The following is a 19,356-nucleotide window of genomic DNA, read 5'->3' as shown; positions in this document are numbered from 1 at the left end:
CAGGTAACAAGTGACAGGATGAGAGGAAACGGCCTCAAGTTGTGCCAGGGGAGGGTTAGATTGAGTATTAGGAAAAAATTTTTTTCTCTGAAAGGGTCAGGCATTGAATAAGCTGCCCAGTGCAGTGGTGGCAAGTGGGCAAGAGCTGTGTGGATGTGGCACTGGGTAAAGGGTTTAATGGTGAGTTCAGTGGTGCTGAGCTAATGATTTAACTCGATGGTCTCAGGAGTCTTTTCCAACCTTAATGGCTCTATGATTCTAAGATGAAAGTTAGCTCTGTCCCTGTTGAAACCAACACAATGACTTACTACCATTTTTATCTTCCATGAAACAGTCAGAGCTAAACTTCCTACTCTTCAGCAGTCCAGTGATTTGTGTTACTTTCCCTCCTAATGCATTTCTAGATATTTTTCTTCTCCACAGTTAGTGGAGGCTGAAATTCTTTTGCAGCTTGAGTTATAAATACTGATATCTTCAGTGTAAATGTTAATTTTTCTTAATAAGAATATGACAATCCCGATAGACAGGTATAAATTCATGAGCTGATGCTGTGTTGTTCATTTCATCCTCTCCCCTTTGATCTACAGCATCTCCAGCTCTCAGAAAGAGAAGGCAAAGAAACAGCCAACACAGTATTTCCTAGTAGAAGCTTCCAAGTGCACGAACTTCTGAAGAATACTTAATAAGACAAATCATCCCACACTCCCTGTATTCTCCAGGCCTCAAGAAACAGAATCAAAAGAAAGCAGGATTATCTCTGAAAACTCCCAGGGGTATAATTTAGAAATAGATAAGTAATATTGAATTCAGTTCCAAATAATGTTTATGTGAAAGCTCTTCTCCTCCACAAACCACTGGGTGATGTGTCTAGCTTGCACTTTTCACTGTGTTCTGAAATAGTGCATTTTGTTCTTCTCCAGTAAGGACAGTGATTATCTTGTAATTTTTGGCTCAAACAACATAAACTTCTATTTCCCAGGAATATTAGTTTAAATGATGGCTATTTTTTTTTTTTCTGGTGAAATCATAGGGGATTTCCCAAAGTTTTCTTCCTCCTGTATATGCAACAGGATTACAAAAGAGATGTAGCAAATAGACCTCCCTCCCCCTCCCCGTGAATGAACCAAGATTTATTACTCAGTGATATTGCCCTTCTCTGAGCAGTGCCATGCTTGCTTTGATTATCAGTTTTTTTGTATTGCCTCATTATGGCATCATTGAGCCTTACTTGTGTATTGAGAACTTTGAAACTCCCCAATTTTTACTTTTGCTACTGGCTTAGAAACAGCTTTATCACACTGACTGACTCTTTTTAATAACTTGCATTAATATTTAATTCAAAGCACTTTCATTGCAAATTCAGGAGTTGTGTTTGATGCATAGATTGAAATGACAAATATTTTATTTAGGAAAATACTTGATTCTTTCAGGACTTACGTATCCCCAGACTGGGGTACATTCCTTTTTTTTTTTTTTTTTTTTTGGCAAAATTATATGACCTTTTAGATATCAACAAATGGCAAGGAGTTCTGTTTTGACTAAAAGCAAACTCAGAATTGCTGTAATATGCTTTGAAGACATCTATAAAACAGAGCAGATCTTACCACTTCTGTTCCCAGAGGTACAGATAGGGAAAGAAATCTCACTATCATCTGACTTTTCTCACTTGAACTTGCACGTAAACCAAGAAAGCCTTATGCACAGAAGGGTAAGTTAGTTTCTGTAAATACAAATTTTTAAAACTAAATTTATTATTGTCTTTTTTAAAAAAAACACAACAAATTCATGTCTAAATTGATAGTTTACTCAAAAATGGCAGAAACATGAGGTATTTTTCACTTTCTGACAGATTGCATCTGCTTGGCAACATTACATCTTAACTTAATCCTGTGTTCCCTTGTGAGTGCAGGTTGTGTTCTTCCTGCAGAAGTGAAGCCCCTTTACTTTGGCCAGAGAACTGCTCCTGCACTCTGATCTCCAGAACTAGAGCATTCTGCTGTTTGTCACTTTTGCAGCTTGTTTATACAAATAAATACTTGATGCCACTGAAGCTGTTACCCTTCCAAGCTCGTAAACATGAAAAATCCAAGCCAGAGATGTGGCAGTTAAAAATAAACACCTGGGTGGTGCTCAGGGCTGCCTAAAGGAGTTTCAACTCTATTAACTTCCAGCAGTGTCACTGAGCCTTGGCATCCCTCCACCCCCCTCACCAAGTCAGGTGAGCTTCCCATCTGCCTCCCCTACAGGGCTAAAACATGTTTTGCTCAGATTTGAACAGCTGGCCACTGTTGGTGCATTTGACCCACCTCTGCCAGGAGGATGGAATATAGGATCTTCTGCAGTCCCCTCCAGCCTTGGCTCTGAGCTGCATGTCCTACCTGGTCTCTGGACTCCCCAGGATGGTGCCTCAGGCAGTCCTTGTTGGCCAGCAGGCTGTAGATGATGGTTTGTGACAAATCCCATGCTTTTTTAGGAAAATAGTTGGGGAGCACACAGGTACTCCTGTGTGGCAGAACAGAGGGTGGGATGTTTCTTCACAAGCAGGAGCATCTTGTGCTCTGATACGTTCAAAATGAACAGCTGGATTGACATGAAATGTATCTCAATTTCTGGTTAATTTGTCAGGCATGCTGTGATGCTGGTGGACCAAAGGAGGAATCCAAAGGTATTTTTACCCTGCCCCTTTAGTTGGGCTCACAGTTTTGACTGAACAGTTAATGCACTGTGGCGCCATGAAAAACACCCACAAGAACTGCTGCTAAAGACCAGAAATTTTTTAGACAGTGTAGGAGACAAACTGCAAGTCAAAATAAAGCATTTAAAATCTGGCTTTAAAATGTCAAAAGCGATTAAGACTGGGGAGTTAATTTACTTGCCTCCCACCCAGCAGGAAGAAGACAGTGGTTAACTTGTGTTCTGTTGACCACTCCTTCTCACAGGGGATGAATTTCTGATGTCTGATCAATGTTTTCTGTGCCAGACATTCACAGAAATAAAACCTACAAGTACAGGAATATTTGTTTTATACTCGATACTCCCAAACTGGGAAATAGGAAACCAATGAAGCACAGGTGCTGTGGACTGGAAGATGAGCCAAGGCTGTGGTTCCTTAGCTTCAACTGGAGCAGTGTCTCTTTTATTCTGGGCAGTGCCCTCCCCTCTCCTCAGCACAGGATCCCCAATGCTCACCCCTGTGTCCAAGGCTGAGCTGGCAGCTCTTGCCCCAGCAGAGAGAGCAGGTCCAGCTCTGTTTTGCTACCTGCAATCCCAGCCTGTGGAATTAAAGGTGATGCCCCAGAGCATCCACTGGAGCAGAACCACTGAAGCAGACCCACTTCAAGAACTCAATGTCTGTGGAGACTTTCCTTGCTTATCCTTTTCTTGACATTAAATGGGTTTATTTAAATATATTTTGGTGTGTAATGAGCTATATAATTTGTTTTGGGGTGAGCCAATGCATGGAGCAAGGGAGTTCAGTCTTCAGGGGCTTGGTGTGCTGTAGGACTTCACAAAGAAAGCATCACAGGGTGTCTCTGTCCCCATGGCATCTTTCCAGGGGCTTTCTGCAGAGACAGGTGGTGTAGGACTGGGAGAAGCTTCAGAAGAAGGCAACTCTTCAAGTTTCAAGGTTAGTAGTTGGATTAAAAAGTCACTGCTCAGTCACCTTGTGGGGAATTAAGGAGAGCACAACTCAATTTTAGAAGAGTGCAGATTGCTGCACCCACAGGGAAAAGGAATGTCTTTCACAAAGCAGGCAAACTACTGAGATCCTTTCATTAAAATAAGTATTTTTATTTTCTCTGCTAAGACAAATCCTCTCCATCAGCTAAAATCTATCTTGTAAGTGCCAGTTGATTAATACAATGATGATGGATTTATTGGTATATTTCTTAAAGCTTGTTGAAATATTTGTTTTTGCTGTTGTAAATCTTCTGAGTAGTATTACTCAAATCCATGAAGTCATCTCTAATACAGGGCAAGCCCCAAGAACAGAGCATAACACCAGGGAAAGTCAGAAAAGGGAACAACTAGGAAATAACAGGATGATCTTTGGGCTTAATCCTGCACACCCATAAGAACCTGTACCCATGGGACCTCTAACTTTAGCCAATATTTTTGTTTGCAAAAGCAGTCTTTAAACTGAGCCCTGCCTTCAAGGTGCAACTGGAGCACTCGTTCTTTCTTGACCAGCAACAGATCTGCAAAGAAACCATCCCAGCATGGGTTTGTTTTGTAAGTGTTGCTTTGCAGCAGAGATGTAAATCCTTATATTCCTTTAACCCGAGCTAAAGTGCAGTGGTTAGTGCAAATGCTGCTTGGTGAACCCCTCCTAAAGGAAAACCCAACACAGCCTCTACTGAAAAGGATCCTCAGGACACTCATATGGGAATGGCCCTCTGTAGTAGATAGGGACAGGCGAATGGAAGATTTCGGGATGTGACGGAAAGAAAGACCCTTCCCCCCTCACCCTGCAACACGTTATCTACTACCCCCAGAACATGTAACCACACCTAACCCAGTAGTTTTCCACTCCTTACTAACCCTAGAGACCCTACCAACCCCCACTGATGTAGCAAAGTCCCCCGAGACTATTTAAACCCATGAGATAAGATGATAAACGCCTTTTGACCATCCACCACATTGGTGTTAGCATGTGTTGTTGGCCCGAGTAGCCCGGGCGAGGCCAGGCTGCCGTGCTGTTCCTTGCAACCAGGTCGCCTTGCCTTCCCCTGAAGGCAACATATCTGGTGCCGAAACCCGGGAGGATTCACTCGGATAGTGGGTGTTGCCTGGATGAAGGGCAGCAGCCGGAGCGGTGAGACCGTATCTCGGCGGGGGAGACGTCCCTGGACCAGTGACTGTCATGGACACCGTCACACGGGTCATAAGTGCGATTCATAAACAGTGGGGTATTAAGTGCAGGCTCAAAGACTTTTATCTTGCTATAGCAAGGCTGCTTGAGCTTGGGGCAATTGACCGCCCCGTGGATGCTTTGCATCCGGAGATATGGGAGAAATGCACAGCCATGCTGGCCGAGGACACGAAATCCTCAGGCAGTAGTAGAAGCCTTAAGGTGTGGGGCAAAGTCGAGAAAGCCCTATGCAGAGCATTAGAAGAGCAGGAGACATGGAGCGTGGCACATACGTGTTTATTGGTTACACCCAAGCTAGGGGTAGGAGTGGCAACGCAAACTGCCCCTGAGGGCGATCTGCCTGGGAGCGGGGATCCGGGGGGCCCGGCGTGTCACCCCCCTCCCTGGGCCAGAGCCCAAACCCCCCCGCGGAAACCTCACAAAAATCCACAGTTCCCCCATCCATTCTGCCGCCACCGATCAGCAACCCGTTGCTGGAGGTGCAGCAGTGCATGGAATCCTTTTGGCAGGGACTGGCAAGGGAAGGCAGAGAGGCAGAAACCACGGCTCAAGAAGAGATCCGAGCCGCACTGCCACCCTACCCTGTTAAAAATGGCACTGGCAGCCAAGGAGAGGGGCGGGGCGCGGGCGGTCTCAGTGGGAAAAGCCCGGAGGCGCGGGGTTTTACGAATGCGCGTGTGTGGGAGAAAGAGGAGGAGAGCGGCAGAGGGCACGGAGCCAATCGGCAGCCGCGCCTGACGCCGCTACCATTTAAGGGAGAGACCTCCCCCTGCAGGAGGCAGGGCAAGCCCAGGGGGCAGGAGCGGCACCCCCCCAGGGGGAGGAGCGGGGTCAGAGCCACACAAAAAGGCACCGAGCCCCGGAAATGTGCTGGCATTCGACTTCTGACTCTGAGTCCACCACCCAAGCTGGCTGGGACTCTGAGATGGAGGGAACAGAGCCAACGCGATTTAAAACAAAACCGAGTAAAGCTTTAAGCCACACCGAAAAGCAACCACAATACGAACCAGCCCAGTTTACCGACTGGGGAAAAATAAAAATAGCCTGTGCTGAATGGGCCCCAGCGGCTGCCATCCAAGCCTTCCCGGTGAGGATCACCAGTCTGGAAGGGAACCAGCAGAGGGTATATACCCTGGTAAACCCAAAAGATGTACAGTCAATTGTCAAAGCCATTGCAAAAAAAGAGATTAATTTGGCCATGGTCTCCACCCTAGTCGATAGTCTCTTTAGTAATGGCAACTTACTTCCCTTTAATATTATTAAGAATGTGCTAAAAGGAAAAAACACAACCCACCCCAAAACCTTGCCCCCAAAGGTCACCGATACCCCGACCGGCCATGCGGATGCCCTCCAAATAGGCCACATAGCCGAGTCAGACCCAAACCCAATCTTTTGTAGGCTAGAAACTACCTTTCTAACCCTGAACGAAACGAAACCAAACCTAACTAACTCCTGCTGGCTTTGCTATGATGTTAAGCCCCCTATCTACAAAGGCATTGCTTTAGACACCCCCTTCAGTTACTCCACAGCCAGTGCCCCCCACCAGTGCAGATGGGACACTCCCCGCAGAGGAATCACCCTGAGTCAAATCACAGGACAGGGCAGATGTTTTGGCAATGCAACTTTAGCAAAGCAGAAAGGCAACTTCTGCACTAAAGTTGTCAAGCCCAACAGAAAGATCAATAAGTGGGTGGTCCCATCCGCATCTGGGATGTGGGTTTGCCAGCGATCCGGAGTGAGTCCTTGTGTGTTCCTTGCCAAATTTAATGACTCTATGAACTTCTGTGTCCAAGTTCTGATTGTTCCTAGGGTCCTGTACCACTCGGACAAAGAGGTATACCACCTTTTCGAGGAACCCAACAGACTCCACAAAAGAAAAATAATCACAGGTATAACTATCACAATGCTGCTTGGCCTGGGAGCAGCTGGCACAGCCACGGGTGTCTCAGCCATCGCGACCCAACAACACGGACTCTCTCAGCTGCAAATGACCATCGATGAAGACCTGCAGAGGATCAAGAAATCCATCTCCTATCTAGAGAAATCAGTCTCCTCACTTTTGGAAGTAGTTTTACAAAATAGGTGAGGACTGGACCTCTTATTCATGCAACAAGGAAGACTGTGTGCAGCCTTAAAAGAGGAATGCTGCTTTTATGCAGATCATTCGGGAGTCATTAAAGACTCCATGGCAGAACTCCGAGATAGACTAGCTCAGAGAAAGAAAGACAGGGAAACCCAACAGAGCTGGTTCGAATCCTGGTTCGATCAATCACCTTGGCTCACCACTTTAATTTCCGCCCTGGTAGGTCCACTGGCAATACTGCTTTTAGCTGTTACCGTAGGACCATGCCTGCTGAACAAGCTAGTCTTGTTTGTTCAGGCCCGTCTAAAACGGGCGAACATTCTGTTCGTAGGCCAGCAACAAATGCTATAAACCAAAAACTGTGAACACTGCCAGTTGCAGAAGCCTTCAAAACTCACCTTGCGAGAGTTACTCAGGTTTACCAAACCCCTTTTCCTTACCAAGCTACAAGTTTGTACCTCACTCCAGTGCCTATATTTACGACTACCTCATTTTATTTATGAAAAGGAGGGGGGAGATGTAGTAGATAGGGACAGGCGAATGGAAGATTTCGGGATGTGACGGAAAGAAAGACCCTTCCCCCTCACCCTGCAACACATTATCTACTACCCCCAGAACATGTAACCACACCTAACCCAGTAGTTTTCCACTCCTGACTAACCCTAGAGACCCTACCAACCCCCACTGATGTAGCAAAGTCCCCCGAGACTATTTAAACCCATGAGATAAGATAATAAACGCCTTTTGACCGTCCACCACATTGGTGTTAGCATGTGTTGTTGGCCTGAGTAGCCCGGGCGAGGCCGGGCTGCCGTGCTGTTCCTTGCAACCAGGTCGCCTTGCCTTCCCCTGAAGGCAACAGATCCTCAGGACACTCATATGGGAATGGCCCTCTCAGGGCTCTGGCTTTGGAAATTTGCTAGGCTTTTGTAGATGTTTGAACAGTGTTAACTTCAGGTCTAGTCATATTGACCCAAGCCTTTATCAGTATTATAACTTGTTGGTAAATTATGTGGCAAAAACATCCGGCCCCAACATCCCAGAGACAGCTCTGGTCAGAGTTGATCTATCCCACTACCAAGTGCAGGGACAGCTGGCCTGTTCAAGCCCAGCTGAATGGGATTAGCCTGACTACCCCCTCAAGAGGGTCAGGGTGTCCCACCCTTGCCACCTGCCGACCTCAGCCCTGCAGGAGCTGCTGGATGAAGGCATCCTGCCAGCAACACCTTCCAGAGGGCACAGCAACTCATCCACCCATCCTGGATTACTCCTCCTCTGCTTTCCTTTTCACTGATGTGTGCATGCACCTGAGCTGTACAGGGATTTCAGTGCTACCAGAAGAAGCTGGTCTACCCTTTTTCCCTAATCATATTTCCTAATAGTATTTCCTGCTGCAGAACAAACCTATGTAAGAACATCCACAAACCTGGTGAGATCAAACCTGTGCCTAATTTCACTGGCCAGTCAGTGCTGGGAAGACCAGCTAGCTGTGCCTTGGAGAGCAGTCCTGTGAGCACATCCTTCAGCACAATGATTTATAGCTGGAGAGATGCTGACTTGCTGTCTGAAAACTGCAGTCAGCTGAGCAGGACCTTGGTCATAGTATATGTCACAGGAAATAACAATGGAGCAAGATTTATCTCTGATTAAGTAGCCCCACTCAATTTGAAAGGACCCAGTGGAAGCCAAGAACAAAATTTCTCATTGGATAAAAAGTGTTTTACTTTCTGACACTTGTGTTTGTTTTTTGGGTGTTTTTCCTCATAAATGAAGAAGTCCAGCAGTCATCTGCCTGTGGACACCTGCGCCCAACTGAAATGCTGATATTAGTCCAGAATGTGCAGAGCTGCAGCAGTCACCACATCGCAGATGATGGGAGCTGGGAGACCTGAGACCAGCCAGGATTGCCTGCTGCAGTGCCTGTGGCACTGTCCCCATGATTTCACACTGCCAGGCAGGGCTCACTAATCAAGGTTTTCCCAACCATACTGCATCCTGTGATGGGAAGGTCCCTCACACATGGTTGTGGGGTTGTTTGCTACAAGCCACACATGCAGAGAGCTGTGCTGCCTGGGAGTGGATGCTGAGCCTGATGTCTGCGAGCACTCAGTGCCTGCCCTATTTCTTCCTGTGCATCCTACACACAGAGCACTCCCAGGCTGCCCTGTCAGATGCAGCTGACCAAAACTCACTCTCTAGAAACAGGAACATATGCAGGACTTTTTTTTTCATTTCAGTGTTCCAGCTTTTTTTGTTTTAAGAGTTAATAAGTCTTTTGTCTAACACATTACCTAGCTTAAAGAAAAATCTTCCAGTTTGATCATAAGTTATAGTTACTTTAAATTATGATTTTATTTTGTGATGTGTGTGTTTGAAACTCTCCAAAGCTGTTCAGTTATAGTGCAGAATATGGATTTATGCATACCATAATTTCTATATAAATTTGAAAGAATTTCTATATAAATTTGAAAAAAAAATTATATCTAAATTTGAAAGAGTTTTCCAGCACCTCTTTATTTTTAAGTGGCACCGATGTTTGTGTTCTTGAAATAACTTTGGTTGCATCTGCTTAGAGTGCAGGGTGATGTTTAAATTGCAGATTTTTCAGACCATTGTGTATGTATGTGTGTGTTTACACCATTGTTGCATCAATATGTCTCATCCCTTTCAAGCCACATACTGGCTGTTCTTAAATCCTTCCGGTAATAATTTCTTAAGTATCTTCCTATATTTTTTCTTTTATGGGAAGATTTAAACAGCTTTTCATATAATTAAGAGCCTTTACTCTTGTCCTAATCCAGCACTGGCTTGCTGATAAAAGCTATCAGCTGATATCATGCAAGGGCTGTCTGGCCAAGTAGTTATTCTAGGCTAACACTTCTCTCCTGGGGAAGGTGTCAAACATCTGCCTCTGAAAAGAGCAAATCCATTCAGCATTTTTGAACTGTCATTTCTTTTTTTCTTTTTTAAAGAATTTCTTCTCAGTTTGTTCACTCTCTGGCCAAACTGTATTTCTAACATTTCACAAAGCAACTTTCAACACCAGGAAGTTGTTGATGTGAGCAATAAAGGCTCGGGCTGCTGTTTACATTGGTGGTCCCTGGTGATCCCACGGGACTGGGAAGGCACAGGAGAGCAGCCCAGCACTGCTGCCCCCTCAGACTCCAGAAAAGCTGCCTGGTCCTTGGGAAAATGCTGTTTTATATGCCCAGGGTTGCAGCTCAGGATTCAAGGACCAGTCTGTGAGGATGACCTGGAAGTTGCCCTTTGTCCTCCATGTGCCAGGTGCCCTGCTCAGGCACTGACCCTGTGCCCACCCTTCTGGAGGTTGCCAGATCCTGCCCTCAGCAGCAAAGGCAGGATTAGATTCTGGTTGCAGGGCTCCCTGGCTGACGACTTCTCCCAGCCAGCCTCTTGGGGTGCCTGGCTGTCCTGGTGTTCCTGTGGATGTCCTTTTCCTGCATGTGGCCCCAGCAGTGACTGTGTGGGTGGTGGCTGCTCCACCCCTGGCAGATCCTGCCTTGCCCATGGCACCAGCAGTGCTCCATCCCCACTGGAGACAAAGGCAGGAAGCAAAAACGAAGAGATTGGGAACTGCCAGCTCCCAGGTCAGGGTGTTCAATGGTACAGAATATCTGTCTTTTCACTTGTTAGTCCCATTGCACAGTGATTGCACCAGAACACCTCTGCCAACACCTCCATAAACTCTCTGGTACAAGGAATTGGATGCAGTTAAAAGGAGAAGGAAAGGGAAATTTATTTTCTTTATTCCAAGGGCTTGGAGACTTGTGGAGGACAAATCAGTTTTCAAGGACAAGGCAGAGAATAAGAAACCAGGAGATTATTCTCACTTTAGGATGGCCTGAATGGAGTATTGGCTCTCTTTGCTGCCTGTGCCAGAGCCATCAGAGGCAGCTGGTCCCTGCCTGCCAGGATCCCTGCTTTGCCCATCACATTGCCTCCCCCATCCTTACTCTCAGGGCCAGACTGCAGAGTGCTGCCCTAATGCCAGCCTTGTTTTCACAGTTACTGGGACAACGCTTCACGTGAGATGTTTCTGCCTTAATAATGACTTTCAACCAGGTTTTTTGTATGTCTGTCTAATTCTGAAAACGAGATTGGAAGTGCTTGCTACTGGGGATAATTACTTTAATTACTTTTACCACAAAAGTAATTAATTTCTAGGGCAAATGCTGCTGGAATAAATTTGGTACAAGGGAGGGCACATGGCCAGTGGAGATGGTGATTGTCGGCCAGTAGGATGTGCTGGAAGAAGGCTGGGCTAACACCTGGGCATTCATCACAGCAAAAAGGCTGAGCATGGTCTTGGCAGGAGAGTCCCAGTGAGGTGTGTCAGCTCCTCCCAGGATTTAGCACTGAAGAAGGGACTGAACGCCTGGCTGCCATTGCTCACGTCACTCTAGTGACACAACTGCTCTTGTGGAAAAGTACTAGGCTCTTGGCTGCACTCAGGTTTTCAGCAGCAGGATGGCAGCCAGCCTGGGAGCTTGCTCTGCCTGCTCCAGTAACTCCACAGGATTGCAGCAAGATTTAGGACATTTGCCTTTCCAGATAAACTCTGTCTTGTAGCTGGGCTCAAAGCTTTGTGGTGGGAAGATTTTGGTCTTTCCTAAGGCAGCGTATAGACCAGGTAGGGAACCAGCTGTATTCACCTGCCCCCACAGCAGGCTGGTGGATTTGTTGGGAGGAAGAAAATGGGGAATGTTTTCTAACTCTCAATGAACTTCTGCACAGTCAGAGCCTGATGCCCAGGAGGCTGTGCATGGCTCCTGCCCACCCTGCATGATAGGCAGGGGAGATAGTGTGGGTGAGAACTGTTTGTCTTTGGATGTCACCATTTTCTCTGCTCCAGCAGGGCTCAGACAATTTGATACAAGGTGTTATTTCTGCCCGCTCTTGCCTGAAGAGCAGAAAGTGGTCCTGGAGCAGCCTTGTGCTTCCCTGTGTTATAAATGAAAATTTGTCCAGCCAAATTAATATGAAAAAATAAAATATTTATTTTGCAATCAAATTCTATCTAGCCAGCCACACGAAAAGAACACAGCCAAGCCTGGAGTTGGCCCTGGGTGTGCAACAAAGAGGTCAGCCTCAGCAGAGGTTTTCCTCTATGCCCACACACCTCCATCCTGGCACAAGTGGTTTTTATAGGGAAAATTCCACCCGAGGCCAAGATTTCAGCAATCAGTCTTTTCTTCTATTCAGAGTCCATATGTTAATAAGATTTTCTTTTTTGGTGATGAGGGAGAACAATTCAGTGTCAAGAGTTGGTGAGTCTCTTGATGAAATTTACGGGAACGCTGCATTCACAGGGATCTGCCTGAGGATTTCCATTATATCCATCTCGGGTCGTTCACGCGATGATCAGCACCTGGGTTCTCTGTATCTCTCCAGCCAAGGCCCATCTCCCATCTCCTGGCCAAGCCACAGTGGCTTGTAAATCAGGTTTCCTTTTACTTGTAAATCAGGTTTCAACATACACCAGGTTTCGCCTGTGAGCGTGGGGGGACTCCTAATACAAATGTGTATACTCCAACAAATATTCAATATCACATATATATATCATATTAGAAATGGTGTGAATTATATCTACTACACATAACACCTGCATGGGGTCAGCAGCTTCCCCTGACTCTGGGCAGCACAGATCTGAGTCTGCAGGCAGGGCATATTGTAGTAGGATGTCCCCAACATCCTACTACAATTACTGGTAGTATTAGTATTGGTAGTATTAGTCAATACAGTTAGTAGTGTTAGTCAATACAATTAGTATTGACCTCATGATTTTAAGAAGATAATCACTTCATTATACTATACTATACTACATTACACTGTATTATACTTATTAAAAAACTCACCACCCTTACTAACAGTCTAATACAGACAAACCAAATTAGTCTTTAAACACTATCACAATTAGTTAATTAAAAAATTACTCTTTAGTAAACAAGTCTCCCTAACACATTCCACATATTCACAACAACAAGTACAACAAGTAAAGATAAAAATTGTTTATCATTCTTTTCTCTGATCTTCTCACAGCCTTCCCCAGGACAATGCCTGTGAAAGTTGTGACTGCTCTCTGTGGCCAGACAGCTTCAACCACAGGGGGGAGCAAGAGCCAGTAGGGGAAATGGCACATTTTTCAATATAGGGATACATAGATCTTCCCTGTAAGCTCCATATCCCAGGCAGAGCCTGCTGTAGCCAGGCAGGTTCGCTGGCAGGACCCTGTTGCACCCCGTGCTGAAGGTGCTGGGAGCAGCCAAGAGCAGGCACATGGCAGAGTGCTGCCTGCACAAATAGGTATGGTGGCTCTTTGTTCCCCCTAATCCTTCTGTGGGAGAGCCTTTCTGTTCTGGAGCTAATTTTTAGCTTCGGATGTATTCACAGCCTGTTGCAGTTGTTGCTCTGCCAGCATTGTGTCTTCAGTTGTTTCTGTAATGCCCTGGTGCATTTAATGACAGAATTTGGTCCCTGGCATTCCAGGCTGTGCTCCTATTCCCCTTCCAGCATCTCCCCAGCCTGCCCTGCACACCCCCAGCCCCTGGAGCCCTTTTTTTCCTGCAGGCTGATTCCCAGGCACTGCTACACACTTTGGGCAGCACTGTCTAATTCCTCAGCCTGCTTTGTAGTTCTTTCCTACAAAGGTTTTATGTGCACTGTTGTTCCAGAGTAGAGTCATAGAGTTCTTGATTAAACATGGCACTGTGCCATGACAAGAACTAGATTATTCTCACGGTCTCTGCTAAACCCTAAGCCCAGCTGCATCAGAGGCAGAGTCAGAACAAGTCCTTGTGTGGGCAAAGGGTACATGCAGGCTGTGAAAGAAATTGCTCCAGGAGCAAAAGCTGACTCAGTGTGAAGACAGGAGCCAGCAGGTTGTGGATACTTTAGTCAGGGTGTGCCTTCCAAGGTAGCAGACAGCACACAGGAACCATTTTTTCAAGAACTGCGGGAGACTGGTGGTGGATTTGTGGAAGAGCCGTCTCATAGGCAGTGGAGAGGCTGCCACAGAGTCATCTGAAAGGCAGAAGGAATGTGTGACGTTTGACTTTGGGCTGGATGGGTTTTTCTGGGAGCAATACTGATTACAGAAAGCAAATATTTCAGTGGAGCCAAGCTCACTGAAATACAGGGACACATCATACAGGGACATTCAAACAGCTGCTGTCCTTCCTAAGATGCCATCTAAGCCAGGGTAGCAACCATCAGCAAAGAAATATGGAAAAATGAGGTCTCCCCTCACCAGAAAAAAAAAAAAATATTGACACTGGACATTGCTAGAGAGTCTGTATTCCTTCCATCATTTCCTGAAATCCTGTTACAGCCATAAGTGCTTATTTTATGAATGTAAAGAAGGGATTTTTTTCTTGCAACACTCAGTCTGTTGCCAATACCCCATGGTCCTTCTCCTAGCCCTTGTCATTGTGGTGACTTCCCCTCTCCAGTGCAATCCATAACACTGTGCTGGAGGCAACAGGTCTGCTTGGAATTACTGAGTCCTTCAACCTGGCATCTTGGAAAGAGCTTATTTAATGCAAGTTCTGTAAAAGAGACTGATTTCCCTGAAACATGAGGCAGTTAAGAGGCTTTTGTAAATCATCCATTTTCCATGCCACTGGCAATTTCAAAACTATCTTTCTGGATCAAATGAAACATGTTATTTTATACCAAATAAATAGCTGAACCCTTTCCATTTTTATTTCGGTGATTATGAAGCTACTTCTAAACATGGAGGTTGCAAAGCTGAGAGCTTTTATTTTGAGCTATGGTATCCCAATATTTTAACCTAGGTTTACAATGGATTGCTTGACAGAACCAATTTAGCACAAATGGGACAAATACATCAAATATATTTCAAACAAAAAGGATTTGGCCCATTTTTTATATTTAGCTCTATTCATGATCTTTGCCAACTGCTTTGCCATTTGCAATGAAGTATTTCAGCAATGATGCTGCTGTTCCTTTATTTCCTGAAACAGAAGCAGATTTTTACAGTGGGTCTTTTTAATTTATTAATGGCAGCTGCATATCTGTCATAGTCCAAGAACCCAGCTCAAGGGATTCTTGGCTCTTTGAAATATCTTAATCACCTTTACAAGCTTGCATTCCATTTGCTTTAGTGTTTTTATTAATCTTACCCCCACAGAGCAGCTGTGAGCCTCTGGGAGCTGGCCAGGCTCTGGGAGGAGGAGGAAGCTGAGGTGTTCCTGAGCACAAAGTGACTCCAGGGGTCAGTCACCCAGCTGACAAATCCTAAAAACTCTCATTCATGAGCAAACCAGACCAGTCAACTTCCAGATACTGTTGCACCAGGAAAGGCAGACAGTCAAAGGGGACACAGTCCCTGTGGCTTTGCTCATTGCTGGGCTCAGGGGAGCTTTGCTGCTGACACCAGTGGCCTCCAGGAAAGGTGGGCACAGGAGACACAGGGAGGGGCCTGAGTCCAGGCAGCAGTGATGCCATCAGGCTCAGCTCATTGCAGAGAGCTTTGGCAGGGCTTGTTGGTGAGCCAGAGCTGGTCTGGTTTTACTTATGTCTTCTTCTATGATCTTGTCATCACTTTATGACTTTATGATGAATTTTTTTTTTTTTTTGCAACTTAATCCCATTTACACAACAGTTAATCCACTGCCTGTCCCTGCCCTAACCTCAGGACCCTGAGACTCTGGTCCAGCACATGCAGGGATTGTCCTTGCCTGTCCCACAGCCTGCTGGGACACTGCTCACTGCTGCAATCAGTGAGCTTGGAACCAGCCAAAGTCTGAGCATGTGGCCTGTGCAGAGCTGTGCCCTGGACCACTGATGTCTCTCCCACCCACTGCAGTGCCTCCCCCCAGCTTTGCTGGAATAGGGCATGGGTCCTCTCCAGTGTGCCCTCAACTGAGCTCCTCCAGGATCAGCCTGGTTGCACCAACACTGCCAGGGGGAGGAACAGAGCAGGAGGAGCAGTGCCAGCAGAGTGGCACTAGGAGAGGAAGGGAAAAGCACCTGCAGTTTGCAAAGGGAGTTGTTTTGGGCAGGACGTGGCCAGAGCAGCTGGACCATCAGGTCCAGCACAGACCTGCACCCTGTCCCAGGTGCTCCAGTGCTGCTGGATGTGTGGTGGAGCTCTACTGTTGCAAATCCCAAGTATGTAATTTTTTCCAACCTAATTTTCTCAGGAATTGACCCAGTTCTAGCATTTGGGAACTGGCATTCACTCTACTGGCAAATGTTTGTTTCAAACAATGTGTCCAATGTGACCTTTTCTTTTTAAATAGCTTACACAATGGGAATACAGGAATGCTAAATTCTTATCTTGCATAACTCTGAAAGCAGGGCCATACATTTACCAGCAGTAAGGGACTTCTTTCCCCATCCTTTGCAGGAAGCAAGAAGGAAAAGCCAGCAGTGTGCAATTTCAGTGAAGGGACAATTCACCCATAACCTCCTTACCCCCAAAATTTACAGGGCTCTCAAGGCAACTGTGTTAGCACTACACATTTCTGCATGTCTATGCACATAGAGAAACAGAGAGGACACCTGACAGATGGAAAGGGGCCTGATCCTGCCCTTGCTGCTCCAAAACTTTGCCATTGACATCATCTGGGTTGTGACAACACATACATTCGGCTTCTCATCAGCGATACCATAAGTCCTGTACAGGTGCTTGGAGGACACTTTTCTTCCTAACAAGAAGCATTCCTTCAGTTCCTGATGCTATTTCTCATGCTCTTTGTATGCCTGAACTCTTTCCCAATATGCCTAAATTTGGCCATGGGAAGACTCAGCCTGAGCCACTGCCTGTTGCTTGTCAGGGCATGCACACCACAACTCTACTCTTCCCAAAACATCCCCACTGTTCCTCCTGGAGAGCACTTACTGCAGTTCAATTCCTGCAGCTCACCGGAGGCAACACAGCTGTGACTGACTCATGTATGACTGGCCATGACCTTGAATGATCCTTAGTAGATCAGCAGGAACCATCAGATGCTTTTCCAGCACAGTGTATTTCGCAATAGATTTCTCACCTGGGGTAAACCAGGTGTGGTTGAAGCACCTGCTCCTTGCAGAGTTCTCCAGGCTGGGGCAAGGGCAGGAGAGGAGGGATGAATAAACTGGGTGACAGGCAAGGCTGTACAAACTCATGGCTAAATGCCTGGCCACAGCAGAGTGGAGAGGAGAGGGATAATTCACTGTATTTCTTGCAGAGCCCCTAGAGCTGGGAGAGGCTGGATTTGTTCCAGAGCCAGAGAGATTATGGGAATGCTCTGTGGTGGGTCACACTGAGGGTGGTCCTGGGGACCACCTCATGGAGCCAAGGCAATGCGTGGGGCTGCAGTGAGCCAGGGGCTGTGGCTGCCAGCTGCTGGGGACAGCTGTGTGTCACCAGCTCCCACAGAGAGCCTGCACTGATTCTGCCATTTGGTTTTCATCTTAATGAGTCACTTCAATATTTCAAATATACCTTTAACCCACTTGAGCACATAATAGCACAATTAGCACCAGCACCTCATAAAACCTAGCAATGTTCCCTCTGATGCTTAGTAAAGACTCTGACCGAGTGGCCAAAGACATCCCATTGCAATGCAGCATCTGATCCCTGGGGAGCACACAGAAGAGTCTTTAAAAACCACAAGATTTCTGTGAAATGCAAAGCTTTGAGCCATGAAGCTGCTGAGAAGCCCCACACTCCAGAGATAGATGTGCTCCCACCCAGTTAGAGGTCAAGGTAAGAGCACTTTGATGATTTTAAACCTCCCTGTGAAAGAATTTGTTTATTTTTCTTGCCTTCTGAAATCATATTAATGTATTTAAATAACCGTACTGGAAATGAAAATAAGCTCTCCGTGCTAACATGCACACATGATCCTTGGATGCTGATGCTCACCAGCTCTGAGTTAGAGCTGCTGCTTCTCCCAGCTCTGCAAGGCAGCTCTCTTTTTTCACTGCACCCTCAGACTTTTCTAAAACACAGACCTGCTGTCTACAGGTTTGTGCTGACACTAGTTTTATCCTGTGTTTGATAGGTTAAAGAAGTAATTCCTCTGATTTCTTTTGCCTATCATTCTCGCTTCACAGTGAAACAGAAAAATTGCTGCTATTGCTGTAATAATAATATTTATGTAAGAACTATACTTATGTGATGGATTTATGTGATATAATAGTTACAATTATGTGATGGACTTGGGGGATTTGATATTAATTTAAATTGAAAATATGCTGTTAAAATTTCTGTGTATTTTTAGTTGCTGTTATGAGTTGCCAGCTTGAATTTCTGGTTTATTTTAAACATGTACAGATACCTTGGCCAGCATAACCTGTCTCCTCCTTGGCACCCCTAAGACACTTCTTCCAGTGATGGGGGGTTTTTGTTGGCTCCGGTCCTCAGATTTCTAAAGATCCCTCTGACTTGAAGTTCTGTTGTTTAGCTGAGCCCCAATTTCCCATTGCTGCATGGTAGCTGTGGGTGCTGAGGAAAAAGCTGCTGTGCCAGAGTCTGACCAAGGATTTCACCTGCTTAAGCCAGACTTGTGTGGGCAGTATAAAGTGAGTTTGTTTTCTGAATAGATCTCAGTGATAAATCACGTGCTCACACTGAACCTGCCAAGTTCTTACTCAAGTGGTGCTCAAGCAGTGGCCTCAAGGTTCCAGAAAGATTAATGTTTTTATCTAGACCTATTTATATACCTAGATATACCTGTATTTATATCTAGTCAATATCTCTCTCTCATCCTCCATCTCTGTCTAATCTATACCTACACTTGTATCTATATGAAAAAAATTAAAACCCTGTCAGAATGCATGTGCTTTCTGGCATAGGGAAGCATACTGAGCTGGGGTGTCTGTAGGCAGTAATTTCTACCCACCTTTAGCATGAAATCTGAAGGAAAGAATAGCCCCCTCCCTGGAAACTCTGCTCCTCTCTCTCTCAGTCCTCATCTTCCTTCCAGCAGACTTGCACAGGAATAGAAATTTGTCCCCTTCAAATATTGCCATGACAACAAAGAAGAAATTTCACAAGCATTCCTACCATTCCTACCAAATCCTGAAACAGCAAAGGCAAAAGGTGGGGATAGCTGCATAAGATGTGTCTAGATAAGGCAAGCCTCAGGCATTCTATTTTCATGGTTTTTTTTAATTAAAGTATCATTGGTCCAAGGCACTTCCTGTGGCAGGGAGTTGAATCATTTTCCACAGAAGGCATGAGACAGAGGGCTGGTGATTGAAGTATTGGCACCCATCTGCAGAGTGTATTTAGCTGGCCAGAAACTATTTCAAATGAAACCACATTTGGCCATCACCAAAATTTGCAAAGAGAAGTCCCCTGGGAAATAATTAATCAGTCTTGGTAAATAAGTAAAGCCACGCTTATTGTCACGCTGAGCCTGCAGAT

Source organism: Lonchura striata, chromosome 14 (genome assembly GCF_046129695.1).
Source record: "Lonchura striata isolate bLonStr1 chromosome 14, bLonStr1.mat, whole genome shotgun sequence".
NCBI lineage: Eukaryota > Metazoa > Chordata > Aves > Passeriformes > Estrildidae > Lonchura > Lonchura striata.
The sequence above is the reverse complement of the archived record's forward strand: the minus strand, read 5'-3'. Positions refer to the sequence as shown.